Here is a 7247-nt window from a genome sequence, read left to right on the forward strand (position 1 = left end):
CAGCCATTTCAGTGACTAGTGCAAACCATTGTGAATCCACCCGGCCGTGACACTGCATGTACCTGAGGAGCAGATTTACCTCCCACAGAACAAATACACTGCAGCTCCAATGGGTCGTGGTAGGATTTGTTCCTTTCCTGCCACGTTCTATGTGGGACTCTTTTAATGCCATGAAAGTACTGGAAAATTGCAGAGAGACACACCAGTTTGTGACAGGTTATGTGAGCACTGCACACAAACACACACAAAAGAGGCAGTCAGGGCGAGGTCTGGGTGTTTTGGAAGAGACAAGCAGAGCCCTGCTGTAATGAGAAACAAATTCATTAAATATGTTTCTATTTAATTTCTTTACTTTTATGTTTTCCTGTGTTCTATCTCAGTGACATCTGTGCTCATGAATCTTGCCATTAGAAGCAAGGGTAATATCACAATTATTTGCTTTATGAGTAGCTCACCTTTGGACACAACCTTCCGCAGACAAGTATTGTCTCCAGTGATCCAGATTTGCCCTTACTAAAGCTGAAGACTTCATTAAGTGTCTAAAAAGTACTTATAGATGTGATGGTGCCAGGTTCTTTTTGGAGAAGCACAGTGAAAAGACAAGAATCGATGGACTCAGGTTGCAGTGAAGCAAATTTCAGTTATTTGCAGGAAAACATTTTTCACCTTGGGGATGACTAAGCAGTGGGACAGGTTACCCAGAGGGGCTGTGGAATCTCCACCCTTAGAGATACTGAAATCATCTGGACAAGACCTCAAGCAACCTGACACACCTTTGAACTGAGCCCTTTGAGCAGAAGGTGGAACTAGAGACCTCCAGAGGGCCTTTCCAATCTATAGTAATCTTTGATTCTCAAATATATTTGTAAGACAATTTTATTGTCCGGTGTCCTGAGGCAAAGAGCAATGCTCTTCATTTTACACAGACTGAAAGTTGGACCTGGAGGCTTCTAGTCTTAAGCTCACAAGTTTCTTCAGCTTTTGAGTTGAAGAGCTATCAGTTTCTTGGTGAATGACAGTCTTTGGAAGGGAAAATGTAATGCACTTCAAAAAGCTTAAAAGAACAGCAAAATATAACTGAATCAATCAGCAAGCAGACTCAGGATTTGTTTTTACAGCTGTTTTTCCAGAAGGCTTTACTCTGAGATTTGCTGCCATCCAATAAAGGAAAAGAACATGTCCATGTAACATATGTGTAGCCAAAGCCTCTTGACCTTTGTCAATCACACATTCAGAGAAAAAAGTTCACGATAGATGGAGACACAGTGGCAGAAATTGTTCAGCACATAATTCCAGGCATAGCCTACTCATGAACAGTCTGTGAACAGAAGTAAAAATAAATAAATAAATAAAAGCAACATTTATCAGAGGAATTATTGATGGCAAATTACTCTCCCAGCTCTGACTGCCTGTTCCCTGTACTCCGTTAATGTTACCTTACCTCACAGCATGAAGGAAGGAAGGCTAATATATCAGCCAGGCAACTATATTAACTGTCACTCAGCAAATGAGCAAATCACAGTATTTGCAAACTCTGCAAGCTGATCATTGTAAGCAAGCTTGAGGAACATGCACATTGACTTCACTCTCATGTAACCCTTGGCATATCTGCACTTACAAACTCAGAAGTTTGATTTTGCATCACTTTTGTTCCTTATTTTTTTAAATACGTTAAGTTCTTTTAATTTAGCTGAAATCTGAACAAGTCTCTTCAAAGGTGTTGTTACAACATTAAGGCCCATAGAATAAGTAAGTTCAGAGCAAAACTATAAACAAGTTTGTTTTTCTATTCCAGTTGTGTCGTGATTGCATGAGGACTTTAAGTGCTAAAAATACTATTACTCAGTCCTCCCAAAAACTTATTTTAGAGTGCCAAAGGGTATGAAGTTGTACTTGGGGACACACAGGGCGCACTGTGATATAAGATCTGAAAACAAAAAATGAAACTTGAGACTTTTTTTCATTGAATAAACTGTCCAGACAAACATCTACTTGTGAAATTGTTTAAATTGGATTTACTCACAGGATCCCATTTGTTTATGGGCTTGAGTACAGTATTGAACAGTGGTAGGACTAGCCACCGTCTAAACTGGCCTACTTGAAGATGTCTCAAACTGAGCTCCAAAAATTGTAGTAAAGCATAATCTATTGACCTGAGTATTAACAACATTAAAAAGAATCCAGAAGGGCTCCCAGTGCAGTTGGGGTTATGATTTTGAACTCAAACAGAAATAAATAATACTCTGAGACCCTACCTGGTCCTCCTGAACTGCATTTCTTACCAGTGGACCATCACCACCCTCTATTAGTTTCTTCTGTTCCACATTCAGATTCTCTTTCTCACAGCCCAATCCCTGCACAAGTCCACTTCTTTTCACATGGCAACAGCTTTTCCAGGTGGGGAAAGTTTCCTATAGCTCATTTTGCCATCCCTGGCATTGGCTCGAGGTGGATTCCTAGAAAAGAGAAAGAATGGGGTCAGCATGTGCTGGCATTTCCCCAGTGTCTGCAAACTATCATCTAGGAATTTCTGACCCAGGTGTTGTGTCTTTGCATTTAACAGTTCTTAGCAGATATTTTCTTCTCTGAATCTGCCTAGTCACCTCCTGAACCCACGTAAACTTTTAGCGTCTACAGCATCCCACGGGAGGAAATTTAATAGCTAAATTATACCCTATACAAGGGACTGTACCTTCCTATTTGCTCTGGACCTGTGACCTGCCACCTGCTAGTTTTACTGTCATCCCCTTGACCTCGCATTGAAAGAGGACAAGAAGAAAACTCTCCTCCTTCCCTTTCTCCACACCACTCAGGTTTTAAAGACCTCTTTAAAATTCCTCCTCTGCTGTTCCCTTTTGCGGGAGAAGAGTCTCAGTCTTTTAATCATCCCTCACACAGTTATCCCCCGTTGTGTCACCCTGTTTGTGCCTTTTTCAGTTCTGCTGTGCCTTTCAGACACAGACAGGACACAACTCCTTACGTTCACCAGGATGAGGGCACAGTGTGGAATTACACAAGTATGATGAAGTTCTCTCTTGCGCTGTCAGCATCTTTTCCAACATCTGATTTGTATTTTTGACCCCTACTGTAGTTATATTTTAACGTGAAGCATTTATTCTAGCCTCAAAACCTTGCTTCTAAGTGATAATAAACAACTGTTCTGCCCATGCTCAAACATCTCAATCTCCACAGGCTAAGCATCTCCTGTCTAAGCCCCAGAAAGGTTCAGGAATGAAAAGTTCCTTAATTTAGCTCAACTAATCTTGACCCAGTGGTTATTCTTGCATGTTGATCCTACAAAATCTGGTACTTTACTTGATACTTCTGTAGCTAATGGAACATTTTGTTTGCATAGAAAAGATCTGAGAGTCTCTGGAGGGGCTTAATCCTACTGGCATGCTGTACTGGAAAGGATGAAGCACCACCTGCAAAACCCACACCAAAGAGTTCACCTGTGTAAAGCAGAAACTTTCACAATTGCTTTCTATTGAACATGTATATAAATAAGGTTATTACACACCTTCCCACACACAGACATGCACTTCTGAGAAGTGCAATTGCAAGATCTGAAATGAAATGAAATGTGGATTAGTGATTCAGGCTCTGGAAAAATATGCATGGTTCATAATAGACAGAGCACAGGCCAGCACCATCAGCGAATTTGTCAGGAAGGCAGCAGATGTGCAAGTTAAGCACCCAGCCAGAAGCACGTCTGGGTCAAGTTTGCTTCTCGGATGATGTTCTTGCCCACTGGTGGCAGTGAGAATAAGAATATAGATGAAAATTCAAAACTGGATGCTTTTTGGGAGAAGAATGTGACCTCGACCCAGCCATAAGACCATGCAGACTGAGTGAGCAGGATGGAGCCCTGGGTATGCTTGCACTGAGCTACATCTCCTGTCATTTTCTTCAGCTGCTCTGTTCAGTTCACTGTGCTGTTTTTGTGAAACGCTGTTAAAAAGAGTGTGTGGTATAAGCAGTGATGGATTCACTGAACCACAAGGCAGGGTGACCACCTGAGAGCCTCTCCAGCTGCATGATGATTGTTAATGTGGTATTATTCTAGTAGTCTTCTTTAGATGGGTGCCACCACCTCCTTCACAGCTTCTCTGAGCCCTGAAGTCTATGGAAAACAATATTTATATCATATTATAAGGACAGAACCCCTGAAAGCTTTCAGCTTAGGCTTATATCCAGGTAGACTTCTCAATGTTTTCCAAAGCTGTGGTACATATAAGACTCATCTACCCTGAGTCCTATACATAAAACAGAGTGAAGCTTGACCCAAGATTAATCTAAAATGGACAGACCAGAAGTGAAGCAAGAAATCTTTCTGATCTTCTGGAACACCTTTATGTCCCATTCTTCAAATCCAGTTTATGGTGGAGCATACAGAGCTCATGATATAGCAGCCATTCTGGATACAATTTAGCCTAAAAAGGTTGGCCACAGACCATGACAAGTGTGGCCATTCTGCAGATGGCTACAGCCTAGGCTGCGATGATTTATGCTGGCACTGATCAGAAAACAGGCAAAGCCAACTCTCCAAATGTACATTTGCTAAATTAAGGGATGATTTTACTCCAGATATTTTTGCAATACTTTCTTTAGATCGTGATTATCGATATCAATGGGAGGACTGTCAAGTGGTGTCGGAGAGGTTGCAGAGCAGCCTCCTAGTCCTTTCAACAGGGAGGCTCATCTTCTTCCAGAACGCCTCAGATCCATACTTTTTTTTTTCAAAATGCTAGGCATTTCTGTCTACATCTGCTGAATGGATAAATTAACTTGGTGAGTTCAGAGGATACTGGGGGAAAGTAGGTGTCTGACAAACAACTGAGCTGTCAAAGATTTTGCTGAGGACTTCAGCAACTTGCAGCTGCCAAAGGCCTGTTATTTATCTAATTTACTGACAACAGTGTTGTGCTATTTTCTTTCTTCAGGCATCAGGCTGAAAGATATCATAATATACTTGGATTGTGGACCCATGAAAGAGAGTAAAAACTTGATTTGCTCCTCATGTCTTCCCCAAAAATCTTGACAAGAGTCTTCCACTTGCCTTAAAATCAAATAGTTCTGGTGGATATAAATACTAACTTAGCTGGTTTATTTTGCACCTCTAAGGCTCCTTCACAGATCATACTGGACAGTGTGTCTTTGGGATTCCCAATGTGATCTTCCAAGTAAAAGTATTTTAGAAATTCTGGATTCTGTGAACTAAGTTTAGCTGGATAGTATCCAATGAGTCAGAAGAAATTGAAGTCCTGGAAAGTCCAAGCAAATATCTCATCCAGCTGTTCAGAGTGCTTACTGAAGGCTGGAAGTCTGCATTCATTTCTCTTTTGCATCTAAGAAGGGCACTAGAGCCCACATCTGCTATCTATAAAAGCACCTTTTTGGCTTCCAAGCTTCGGGCAAGGTGAGGGAGCAGCTCCATCCATCGCCTCTGTTCCACTTTGCAGTGCAAAAAAAAGGGGGGGGAGGAAAAAAAAAAAAAAAAAAAAAAAAAAGGAATAAGATTCACTCACCAAAGAGACAAGAATGAAAATGAATTACCACTTGAGTGATGAGTGATGAGTGTACTCTGTTGGAAGGAAAGAGTTTGAGGCTCTACCTCCTCTTAGAAGACTGTTTTGTATATTTGTGTGATGGACACTTTATCTCACATCCCAAGGCTTTCACCGCTCTAACTCCAAACCAGTTACCTGCCAGTCAGACTATCAGATTAGTAAACCCACTTTTTTTGGATACTACCTCTGGTTTCCATAGAAACTGTTTCAAGCCTCATCCTCTCTCAATTAGAACTTTTTATAATTTCTCCACCCTTATGAGATCATTTGTGGTTCCCATGGTAATCACTAAAAATTTGTTATCTCTCAAGTACTGCTTCTTAATCAGAGGCTTCACCAATAACAATGTCCTGCTGGAGCAGTAAGAGGCACGAGAAGGTTCTACTACTCTTTGAGAGCATAGTGTGTCCTTGATTCATCATGCCATGTGCCACAAATCCATACTGAGCTTCCTAATGCTGTCATCAAGGTTTTGGTCACTGTGGCTTTCATTATATTCACAGAGCACTCCACAATGTCTCCATTTTATTGACTGCAAAATTAAGGCACACAGATTTGCACTGATTTTGCCAAAGATGTTTCCATAGGTCAACTTATGTCAACAAAGCTTGTAGGGAAATTCAGATTTCTTACTGATTCTTCTTGTACAGGTTCTTTTTCACTGTATCACAGTTATCACAGTACTATACACCTTCATACATAACAGGTATCAATGGCCCAAAGGCCCCTTGTACTATATATTGTATGTTCAGGTGTTTAAAATACCAAGTACCGTGGAAACAAATTTTATACACGCACACACACACATACTACACTGACATAATATTTTATACACTTTCCTTCAAGCCTAGATTGTCATCTACTGTCTTGTGCATCCCTGTGTGTTCAAGTCTCTTCTGCTCTCTCTACACTAGAAAGCATCCCACTGAGACTTAGAACATTTTTAGGATGAATCTTACTGTGTCTTTCAAATGTGGATTTTTTTTTTTTCTCAAAGTGACCTTAATCCAAGGTCTGGGCTGGTGGGATATGGTCCTGAACATGACTAAATGAATATCATTATGCACTGAAATTTATGTGTGTGTTGGGACCTCTCCTCTAAAAAAGGGGAATGTCATGTGCAGCACTGCAAAAGAGGTTCACTGATGGAGAAAATAATAGATAGTTAACAGAAACTACATGCATAATTGCTCCATTTGTTCACCAGGAAAGGTTATCTCCCATGCCCATAGCAACCCAGAGTCCATAATCTGTTCATATCCCAATCTAGGACCTGCTTCTTGAGCTTCACAAGAGGGTAAATTTTCAAGATGGGATTCTAGCTGTTTACCAGAAAGCTTCTACAGCAGTTTTTTCTCTCCATGGTTGGCTACAGTCAGAAATTTCCGACTATATTAATCAAAGGCTGTTGAGGTGATCTCATTTTATACAGCTGGTACGCTTTAGGACCTGCTTAATATCATTAGTAATAAGTAGGGTGTCGTTTTATTTCATAGTCATATATAACATTTAAAACAACAGCATCCTAGAGTTGTAAAGACATTTCAGAATTTAAGGCAAGTTTCATAGATTTTATTGAAAATAGGAAAGCAGCTTGGAAACATTTGACATTTTTGTGTGTCAAAAAGGTTAAATGAGTACTTGATAATTATGTAACTGAACACTGACATCCATTTA

This window comes from Aythya ferina, assembly GCF_964211825.1.
Source record: "Aythya ferina genome assembly, chromosome: 2".
Classification (NCBI taxonomy): domain Eukaryota; kingdom Metazoa; phylum Chordata; class Aves; order Anseriformes; family Anatidae; genus Aythya; species Aythya ferina.